The 10942-nt window shown below is 62.7% G+C and overlaps 2 non-coding genes across 2 annotated transcripts; both read left to right on the top strand.

Annotated features, from left to right (window-relative positions):
• The first annotated feature begins 940 nt into the window (after positions 1 to 940).
• LOC131863163 (5S ribosomal RNA) lies at positions 941 to 1059 on the top strand. The gene has a single exon (XR_009362098.1). It is a non-coding gene; the product is annotated as a 5S ribosomal RNA (ribosomal RNA).
• Positions 1060 to 8178: 7119 nt separating this feature from the next.
• LOC131863162 (5S ribosomal RNA) lies at positions 8179 to 8297 on the top strand. Its single transcript, XR_009362097.1, has one exon. It is a non-coding gene; the product is annotated as a 5S ribosomal RNA (ribosomal RNA).
• Positions 8298 to 10942: the final 2645 nt, after the last annotated feature.

Below are 10942 nucleotides of genomic sequence, written 5' to 3'. Positions count from 1 at the left end.
GGTGAGTGCAAAGGTGGGTGCCAGGGTCAAGGTGAGTGCCAATGTGGGTTCCAAGGTGCCAGGGTCAGGGTGAGTGCCAATGTGGGTTCAAAGGTGCTAAGTTGGGTGCGAGGTTGGGTGCGAGGGTGGGTGGGTGCCAAGGTGTGCTAGGTGGAAGCCCGGGTGGGTCGGCATCCCATGGGTGTCGAGTTGGGTGCCTGATGGGTGCTTCTTGTCAAGTTTTAGTCGTCGGGACTCATTTCGAGCCTTAGAGGTCGTTTCTTGTCCGGTTGCCCTGTCTTCGACCTGGGAACCCAATTTTGGTCCTCGGGTCCCATTTTTTTTTGTCTCGCATCCCACTTTTGGCCTGTGGCCTTTTCGGGGTCGATTCTCGTTTTGGGCATCAGAGCATGTTTCTTCTCCTAAAACCCAATATTTGTTTATTAAGTCTCGGAACACATTTTTGTTCTCGTGGACCCATCATGGGTCTTGGAACGCATTTGTGGTCCTTGGGTCCCATTTTGCATCCCGAAACTTGTGTTTTGGTGCTTGATCCCTATTTTGGGTGCCCACCTTGCACCAAGTGCGCACCCGGGGCAAACCGAGCGCCTTGGTGCACCGGGGCAAGATCGAGCGTGCACCCGAGGCGCCCCGAACATGCACCAAGGTGCACTCGGCCCACATGTGAGCGCAGGTCGTTGCGCCCGAGGTGGTGTGTGGGCACCGCGTTGCAGACGGGACACTGCACGCACACGACGCCCCCTCCAGGTGCACGCACGTAGGCCGGGCCGGGTGCACACCCGACGCCCTAGCAAGGTGCGCGCACCCGGGCAGGGCTCACACTTGGCGAACGGGGCGCACTTCGCGAGGGAGGGTGTGCACCTCGACGGGGGTGGGTGGCCGGGGTGGATTCGCACGTGGGTCGCGGTTTGCTAAGTACACACTGCGACAAGCTCATAACGGGTGCGATCATACCAGCGTTAGTGCACCGGATCCCATCAGAACTCCGCAGTTAAGCGCGCTTGGGCCGGAGTAGTACTGGGATGGGTGACCTCCCGGGAAGTCCCGGTGTTGCACCCTTTTTTAGTTTTTCGCCGGGCGTCGCAATGCTATTTGAATAAACCTTTTGCCCGTTTGCGTTCTCGTCGGGGCCGGGCCGGGCCGGGGTGCGCTGCCCGCACTACCGCGCGCGCGGGGGCGACACCGAGCGCGCACCCGAGGCGCCCCGAGCACACAGGCCACGGTGCAACCCGGGCGTTGTGCGCGCACCCCGGTGCGCCCGAGGTGCTGCGCGCGCACCCAGGTGAAATCGGTGTGCACCTCGGCCAGTGCGCGCTCGGTCGAGTCGCGCACGTTGGCCAAGGTGCACGGTGATGTTTCTTACTCTAAGGTTCCGCACCAGACGCCCGGGACAGGTGAGCGAAGCTGGGCGGGGCCGGGTGCGCGGCCGGGGCAGGTGCACGCAGCTGGAGAGAGCTTTGGAGCACACTTCGGAGCGCACCAATGATGCGCTCCATTCAAAAGTTTCCTGAAAAGGCAAAAAAAGTTGAGATTATAGAATTTCCCACTTGAGAGATTGTAAAAAAAAAAAATTTAAAATGAAGGAAACGCGGGTGCCAAGGTGTGCGCAGCCCAGCCAAGGTGTGCGCACCAAGGCGCCCACCCTGGCGAAGGTGCACGCAAGGTGCGCACCCGAGGCAAACCGGACAATTAACCCAACTTTCGACTTCGCGCGCACCTTGGAGCGCACTTCGGAGCGCTCCTTGGTGCGCACCAATCTTGGGCACCTCGGAGTGCACCATGGCGCCCACCAAGGTGCGCACCCGGGGCAAACCGAGCTCCGACTTCGTGCGCACCTTGGAGCGCACGAAAGGTGCGCACCATGGCGCCCACCAAGGTGCGCAGCCCAGCCAAGGCGTGCGCATCAAGGTGCGCACCCTGGCGAAGGTGCGCACCCGGGGCAAACCGAGCTCCGACTTCGTGCGCACCTTGGAGCGCACAAAAGGTGCGCAACCCAGCCAAGGTGTGCGCACCCCGGTCAAACCGAGCTCCGAATCGTGCGCACCAGAGGTGCACGCCATCGTGCGCACCTTGGAGCACACTTCGGAGCCCTCCTTGGTGCGCGCCGATGTTGCGCACCTCGGAGCGCACCCGGGGAAAACAATGCAATTAACCCGACTTTCGACTTCGTGGGCACCTCGGAGCGCTCTCGGGTTCGCACCTCGGAGCACACCGAGGTGCGCACCTTTGATGCGCTGCCTTCACCAATTTCCAGAAAAGGCAAGAAAACATTGAGAAGGTGTGCGCACCGAGGTGCCCACCCTGGCGAAGGTGCACGCGAGGTGCGCACCCGGGGCAAACCGGGCTCCGACTTCGTGCACGCCGCACCTTGGAGCACACTTCGGAGCGCTCCTTGGTGCGCACCAGGGCGCGCAACCCAGCCGAGGTGCCCACCCCGGCGAAGGTGCACGCGAGGTGCGCACCCGGGGCAAACCGGGGTCCGACTTCGTGCACGCCGCACCTTGGAGCACACATCGGGGCGCTCCCGGGTTCGCACCGGCGTTGCGCACCGTGGTGGGCACCTCGGAGCACACCAAGGTGGGCAGCGAGGTGCGCACCTTTGATGCGATGCCTTCACTAATTTCCATAAAAGGCAAAAAAAAAACGAGATTTTAAAATTTCCGTTTTGAAAGATAGTGAGAAAAAGGGAATGCTGGTGCCATCTTGAGCCCGCCCTGGTGCGCAGCCCAGCCAAGGTGTGCGCACCAAGGTGCCCACCCTGGCGAAGGTGCGCGCCCGGGCAATTAACCCAACTTCCAACTTCGCGCGCGCCAGGGTGGGAGCGCACCCAACAACCGGGCCTGGGAAGAGCCAATGCGAGAAACCCCACCAAACGCTCTGACAAAAAAAGAGGGGGCGCTCCAGTAACCCCGCTTCGGAGCGCACCCTGGGCAAACCCAGCCAAGGTGCCCACCCCGGCCAAGGTGCAGGCGAGGTGCGCACCCGGGGCAAACCGGGCTCCGACAACGTGCACGCCGCACCTTGGAGCACACTTCGTAGCGCTCCCGGGTGCGCACCTCAGAGCACACCAAGGTGGGCAGCGAGGTGCGCACCTTTGATGCGCTGCCTTCACTAATTTCCAGAAAAGGCAAAAAAAAAAGGAGATTTTAAAATTTCCGTTTTGAAAGATAGTGAAAAAAACGGAACGCGCGTGCCATCTTGAGCCCGCCCTGGTGCGCAGCCCAGGTAAGGTGCCCACCCTGGCAAAGGTGCGCACCCGGGCAATTAACCCTACTTCCGACTTCGTGCGCGCCAGGGTGGCAACCGGGCCTCGGAAGAGCCAATGCGAGAAACCCCACCAAACGCTCCGACAAAAAAAGAGGCGGCGCTCCAATAACCCCGCTTCGGAGCGCAGCCGGGGCAAACCCAGCCAAGGTGCCCACCCCGACGAAGGTGCACGCGAGGTGCGCACCCGGGGCAAACCGGGCTCCGACAACGTGCACGCAGCACCTTGGAGCACACTTCGAAGCACTCCCGGGTGCCCACCGGCGTTGCGCACCGTGGTGGGCAGCGAGGTGCGCACCTTTGATGCGCTGCCTTCACTAATTTCCAGAAAAAGGCAAAAAAAAATGAGATTTTAAAATTTCCGTTTTGAAAGATAGTGAAAAAAAAGGAACGCGGGTGCCATCTTGAGCCCGCCCTGGTGCGCAGCCCAGGCAAGGCATGCGCACCAAGGTGCCCACCCGAGGTGCACACCCGGGGCAAACCGGGCTCCGACTTCGTGCAGGCCGCACCTTGGAGCACACTTCGGAGCGCTCCTTGGTGCGCACCATGGTGCCCACCAGGGCGCGCAACCCAGCCAAGGTCTGCACACCAAGGTGCCCACCCCGGCGAAGGTGCACGCGAGGTGCGCACCCGGGGCAAACCGGGCTCCGACTTCGTGCACGCCATGGTGCCCACCGCGGCGAAGGTGCACGCGAGGTGCGCACCCGGGGCAAACCGGGCTCCGACTTCGTGCACGCCGCACCTTGGAGCACACTTCGGAGCGCTCCTTGGTGCGCACCATGGTGCCCACCAGGGCGCGCAACCCAGCCAAGGTGTGCGCACCAAGGTGCACGCGAGGTGCGCACCCGGGGCAAACCGGGGTCCGACTTCGTGCACGCCGCACCTTGGAGCACACATCGGAGCGCTCCCAGGTTCGCACCAGCGTTGCGCACCTTTGATGCGCTGCCTTCACTAATTTCCAGAAAAGGCAAAAAAAAACGATATTTTAAAATTTCCGTTCTGAAAGATAGTGAAAAAAACGGAACGCGGGTGCCATCTTGAGCCCTTCCTGGTGCGCAGCCCAGGCAAGTTGTGCGCACCAAGGTGCCCACCCTGGCGGAGGTGCGCGCCCGGGGCAAACCGGGCTCCGACTTCGTGCACTGCATGGTGCCCACCAAGGCGCGCAACCCAGCCAAGGTGCACGCGAGGTGCACACCCGGGGCAAACCGGGCTCCGACTTCGTGCACGCCGCACCTTGGAGCACACTTCAGAGCGCTCCTTGGTGCGCACCAGGGCGCGCAACCCAGCCGAGGTGCCCACCCCGGCGAAGGTGCACGCGAGGTGCGCACCCGGGGCAAACCGGGCTCCGACTTCGTGCACGCCATGGTGCCCACCGCGGCGAAGGTGCGCACCCGGGGCAAACCGGGCTCCGACTTCGTGCACGCCGCACCTTGGAGCACACTTCGGAGCGCTCCTTGGTGCGCACCATGGTGCCCACCAGGCCGCGCAACCCAGCCAAGGTGTGCGCACCAAGGTGCACGCGAGGTGCGCACCCGGGGCAAACCGGGGTCCGACTTCGTGCACGCCGCACCTTGGAGCACACATCGGGGCGCTCCCGGGTTCGCACCGGCGTTGCGCACCGTGGTGGGCACCTCGGAGCACACCAAGGTGGGCAGCGAGGTGCGCACCTTTGATGCGATGCCTTCACTAATTTCCATAAAAGGCAAAAAAAAAACGAGATTTTAAAATTTCCGTTTTGAAAGATAGTGAGAAAAAGGGAATGCTGGTGCCATCTTGAGCCCGCCCTGGTGCGCAGCCCAGCCAAGGTTTGCGCACCAAGGTGCCCACCCTGGCGAAGGTGCGCGCCCGGGCAATTAACCCAACTTCCAACTTCGCGCGCGCCAGGGTGGGAGCGCACCCAACAACCGGGCCTGGGAAGAGCCAATGCGAGAAACCCCACCAAACTCTCTGACAAAAAAAGAGGGGGCGCTCCAGTAACCCCGCTTCGGAGCGCACCCTGGGCAAACCCAGCCAAGGTGCCCACCCCGGCCAAGGTGCAGGCGAGGTGCGCACCCGGGGCAAACCGGGCTCCGACAACGTGCACGCCGCACCTTGGAGCACACTTCGTAGCGCTCCCGGGTGCGCACCTCAGAGCACACCAAGGTGGGCAGCGAGGTGCGCACCTTTGATGCGCTGCCTTCACTAATTTCCAGAAAAGGCAAAAAAAAAAGGAGATTTTAAAATTTCCGTTTTGAAAGATAGTGAAAAAAACGGAACGCGCGTGCCATCTTGAGCCCGCCCTGGTGCGCAGCCCAGGTAAGGTGCCACCCTGGCAAAGGTGCGCACCCGGGCAATTAACCCTACTTCCGACTTCGTGCGCGCCAGGGTGGCAACCGGGCCTCGGAAGAGCCAATGCGAGAAACCCCACCAAACGCTCCGACAAAAAAAGAGGCGGCGCTCCAATAACCCCGCTTCGGAGCGCAGCCGGGGCAAACCAAGCCAAGGTGCCCACCCCGACGAAGGTGCACGCGAGGTGCGCACCCGGGGCAAACCGGGCTCCGACAACGTGCACGCAACACCTTGGAGCACACTTCGAAGCACTCCCGGGTGCCCACCGGCGTTGCGCACCGTGGTGGGCAGCGAGGTGCGCACCTTTGATGCGCTGCCTTCACTAATTTCCAGAAAAAGGCAAAAAAAAATGAGATTTTAAAATTTCCGTTTTGAAAGATAGTGAAAAAAAAGGAACGCGGGTGCCATCTTGAGCCCGCCCTGGTGCGCAGCCCAGGCAAGGCATGCGCACCAAGGTGCCCACCCGAGGTGCACACCCGGGGCAAACCGGGCTCCGACTTCGTGCAGGCCGCACCTTGGAGCACACTTCGGAGCGCTCCTTGGTGCGCACCATGGTGCCCACCAGGGCGCACCCGGGGCAAACCGGGCTCCGACTTTGTGCACGCCGCACCTTGGAGCACACATCGGAGCGCTCCCAGGTTCGCACCAGCGTTGCGCACCTTTGATGCGCTGCCTTCACTAATTTCCAGAAAAGGCAAAAAAAAACGATATTTTAAAATTTCCGTTCTGAAAGATAGTGAAAAAAACGGAACGCGGGTGCCATCTTGAGCCCTTCCTGGTGCGCAGCCCAGGCAAGTTGTGCGCACCAAGGTGCCCACCCTGGCGGAGGTGCGCGCCCGGGGCAAACCGGGCTCCGACTTCGTGCACTGCATGGTGCCCACCAAGGCGCGCAACCCAGCCAAGGTGCCCACCGCAGCGAAGGTGCACGCGAGGTGCGCACCCGAGGTGCACACCCGGGGCAAACCGGGCTCCGACTTCGTGCACGCCGCACCTTGGAGCACACTTCAGAGCGCTCCTTGGTACGCACCAGGGCGCGCAACCCAGCCAAGGTGCTCACCCCGGCGAAGGTGCACGCGAGGTGCGCACCCGGGGCAAACCGGGCTCGGACTTCGTGCACGCCGCACCTTGGAGCACACATCGGAGCGCTCCCGGGTTCGCACCAGCATTGCGCACCTTTGATGCGCTGCCTTCACTAATTTCCAGAAAAGGCAAAAAAAAGAAAAAAATGAGATTTTAAAATTTCCGTTTTGAAAGATAGTGAAAAAAACGGAACGCGGGTGCCATCTTGAGCCCGCCCTGGTGTGCAGCCCAGGCAAGTTGTGCGCACCAAGGCACCCACCCTGGCCAAGGTGGGTCACGGGGTGGGTCCTAGGGTGGGTAACGGGGTGGGTACTAAGGTGCGTGCCAAGGTGGGTCATAGGGTGGGTGCCAAGGTGGGCACCAGGGTGGGTGTGCACCAACCCTAGCCAGGGTAGGTCACGGGGTGGTTGTCGGGGTGGGCGTCAAGGAGCCAAGATGGGTGGCAAGTAGCCAAGTTGCGTGCCAAGGTGGGTGTCGGGGTGGGTGCCAAGGATCCAAGGTGGGTGCCAAGGAACCAAGGTGGGTGTCTGGGTGGGTGCCGAGGTGGGAGCCAGGGTGGGTCCCAAGGTGAGTGCAAAGGTGGGTGCCAGGGTCAAGGTGAGTGCCAATGTGGGTTCCAAGGTGCCAGGGTCAGGGTGAGTGCCAATGTGGGTTCAAAGGTGCTAAGTTGGGTGCGAGGTTGGGTGCGAGGGTGGGTGGGTGCCAAGGTGTGCTAGGTGGAAGCCCGGGTGGGTCGGCATCCCATGGGTGTCGAGTTGGGTGCCTGATGGGTGCTTCTTGTCAAGTTTTAGTCGTCGGGACTCATTTCGAGCCTTAGAGGTCGTTTCTTGTCCGGTTGCCCTGTCTTCGACCTGGGAACCCAATTTTGGTCCTCGGGTCCCATTTTTTTTTGTCTCGCATCCCACTTTTGGCCTGTGGCCTTTTCGGGGTCGATTCTCGTTTTGGGCATCAGAGCATGTTTCTTCTCCTAAAACCCAATATTTGTTTATTAAGTCTCGGAACACATTTTTGTTCTCGTGGACCCATCATGGGTCTTGGAACGCATTTGTGGTCCTTGGGTCCCATTTTGCATCCCGAAACTTGTGTTTTGGTGCTTGATCCCTATTTTGGGTGCCCACCTTGCACCAAGTGCGCACCCGGGGCAAACCGAGTGCCTTGGTGCACCGGGGCAAGATCGAGCGTGCACCCGAGGCGCCCCGAACATGCACCAAGGTGCACTCGGCCCACATGTGAGCGCAGGTCGTTGCGCCCGAGGTGGTGTGTGGGCACCGCGTTGCAGACGGGACACTGCACGCACACGACGCCCCCTCCAGGTGCACGCACGTAGGCCGGGCCGGGTGCACACCCGACGCCCTAGCAAGGTGCGCGCACCCGGGCAGGGCTCACACTTGGCGAACGGGGCGCACTTCGCGAGGGAGGGTGTGCACCTCGACGGGGGTGGGTGGCCGGGGTGGATTCGCACGTGGGTCGCGGTTTGCTAAGTACACACTGCGACAAGCTCATAACGGGTGCGATCATACCAGCGTTAGTGCACCGGATCCCATCAGAACTCCGCAGTTAAGCGCGCTTGGGCCGGAGTAGTACTGGGATGGGTGACCTCCCGGGAAGTCCCGGTGTTGCACCCTTTTTTAGTTTTTCGCCGGGCGTCGCAATGCTATTTGAATAAACCTTTTGCCCGTTTGCGTTCTCGTCGGGGCCGGGCCGGGCCGGGGTGCGCTGCCCGCACTACCGCGCGCGCGGGGGCGACACCGAGCGCGCACCCGAGGCGCCCCGAGCACACAGGCCACGGTGCAACCCGGGCGTTGTGCGCGCACCCCGGTGCGCCCGAGGTGCTGCGCGCGCACCCAGGTGAAATCGGTGTGCACCTCGGCCAGTGCGCGCTCGGTCGAGTCGCGCACGTTGGCCAAGGTGCACGGTGATGTTTCTTACTCTAAGGTTCCGCACCAGACGCCCGGGACAGGTGAGCGAAGCTGGGCGGGGCCGGGTGCGCGGCCGGGGCAGGTGCACGCAGCTGGAGAGAGCTTTGGAGCACACTTCGGAGCGCACCAATGATGCGCTCCATTCAAAAGTTTCCTGAAAAGGCAAAAAAAGTTGAGATTATAGAATTTCCCACTTGAGAGATTGTAAAAAAAAAAAATTTAAAATGAAGGAAACGCGGGTGCCAAGGTGTGCGCAGCCCAGCCAAGGTGTGCGCACCAAGGCGCCCACCCTGGCGAAGGTGCACGCAAGGTGCGCACCCGAGGCAAACCGGACAATTAACCCAACTTTCGACTTCGCGCGCACCTTGGAGCGCACTTCGGAGCGCTCCTTGGTGCGCACCAATCTTGGGCACCTCGGAGTGCACCATGGCGCCCACCAAGGTGCGCACCCGGGGCAAACCGAGCTCCGACTTCGTGCGCACCTTGGAGCGCACGAAAGGTGCGCACCATGGCGCCCACCAAGGTGCGCAGCCCAGCCAAGGCGTGCGCATCAAGGTGCGCACCCTGGCGAAGGTGCGCACCCGGGGCAAACCGAGCTCCGACTTCGTGCGCACCTTGGAGCGCACAAAAGGTGCGCAACCCAGCCAAGGTGTGCGCACCCCGGTCAAACCGAGCTCCGAATCGTGCGCACCAGAGGTGCACGCCATCGTGCGCACCTTGGAGCACACTTCGGAGCCCTCCTTGGTGCGCGCCGATGTTGCGCACCTCGGAGCGCACCCGGGGAAAACAATGCAATTAACCCGACTTTCGACTTCGTGGGCACCTCGGAGCGCTCTCGGGTTCGCACCTCGGAGCACACCGAGGTGCCCACCCTGGCGAAGGTGCACGCGAGGTGCGCACCCGGGGCAAACCGGGCTCCGACTTCGTGCACGCCGCACCTTGGAGCACACTTCGGAGCGCTCCTTGGTGCGCACCAGGGCGCGCAACCCAGCCGAGGTGCCCACCCCGGCGAAGGTGCACGCGAGGTGCGCACCCGGGGCAAACCGGGCTCCGACTTCGTGCACGCCATGGTGCCCACCGCGGCGAAGGTGCACGCGAGGTGCGCACCCGGGGCAAACCGGGCTCCGACTTCGTGCACGCCGCACCTTGGAGCACACTTCGGAGCGCTCCTTGGTGCGCACCATGGTGCCCACCAGGGCGCGCAACCCCGCCGAAGGTGCACGCGAGGTGCGCACCCGGGGCAAACCGGGCTCCGACTTCGTGCACGCCGCACCTTGGAGCACACTTCGGAGCGCTCCTTGGTGCGCACCATGGTGCCCACCAGGGCGCGCAACCCCGCCGAAGGTGCACGCGAGGTGCGCACCCGGGGCAAACCGGGCTCCGACTTCGTGCACGCCATGGTGCGCACCGCGGCGAAGGTGCGCACCCGGGGCAAACCGGGCTCCGACTTCGTGCACGCCGCACCTTGGAGCACACTTCGGAGCGCTCCTTGGTGCGCACCAGGGCGCGCAACCCAGCCGAGGTGCCCACCCCGGCGAAGGTGCACGCGAGGTGCGTACCCGGGGCAAACCGGGCTCCGACTTCGTGCACGCTGCACCTTGGAGCACACTTCGGAGCGCTCCTTGGTGCGCACCATGGTGCCCACCAGGCCGCGCAACCCAGCCAAGGTGTGCGCACCAAGGTGCACGCGAGGTGCGCACCCGGGGCAAACCGGGGTCCGACTTCGTGCACGCCGCACCTTGGAGCACACATCGGGGCGCTCCCGGGTTCGCACCGGCGTTGCGCACCGTGGTGGGCACCTCGGAGCACACCAAGGTGGGCAGCGAGGTGCGCACCTTTGATGCGATGCCTTCACTAATTTCCATAAAAGGCAAAAAAAAAACGAGATTTTAAAATTTCCGTTTTGAAAGATAGTGAGAAAAAGGGAATGCTGGTGCCATCTTGAGCCCGCCCTGGTGCGCAGCCCAGCCAAGGTGTGCGCACCAAGGTGCCCACCCTGGCGAAGGTGCGCGCCCGGGCAATTAACCCAACTTCCAACTTCGCGCGCGCCAGGGTGGGAGCGCACCCAACAACCGGGCCTGGGAAGAGCCAATGCGAGAAACCCCACCAAACGCTCTGACAAAAAAAGAGGGGGCGCTCCAGTAACCCCGCTTCGGAGCGCACCCTGGGCAAACCCAGCCAAGGTGCCCACCCCGGCCAAGGTGCAGGCGAGGTGCGCACCCGGGGCAAACCGGGCTCCGACAACGTGCACGCCGCACCTTGGAGCACACTTCGTAGCGCTCCCGGGTGCGCACCTCAGAGCACACCAAGGTGGGCAGCGAGGTGCGCACCTTTGATGCGCTGCCTTCACT

The sequence above is a fragment of the Cryptomeria japonica genome, unplaced genomic scaffold (assembly GCF_030272615.1).
Source record: "Cryptomeria japonica unplaced genomic scaffold, Sugi_1.0 HiC_scaffold_56, whole genome shotgun sequence".
NCBI classification, from domain to species: domain Eukaryota; kingdom Viridiplantae; phylum Streptophyta; class Pinopsida; order Cupressales; family Cupressaceae; genus Cryptomeria; species Cryptomeria japonica.
This window is presented reverse-complemented; position numbering and strand designations above follow the sequence as displayed.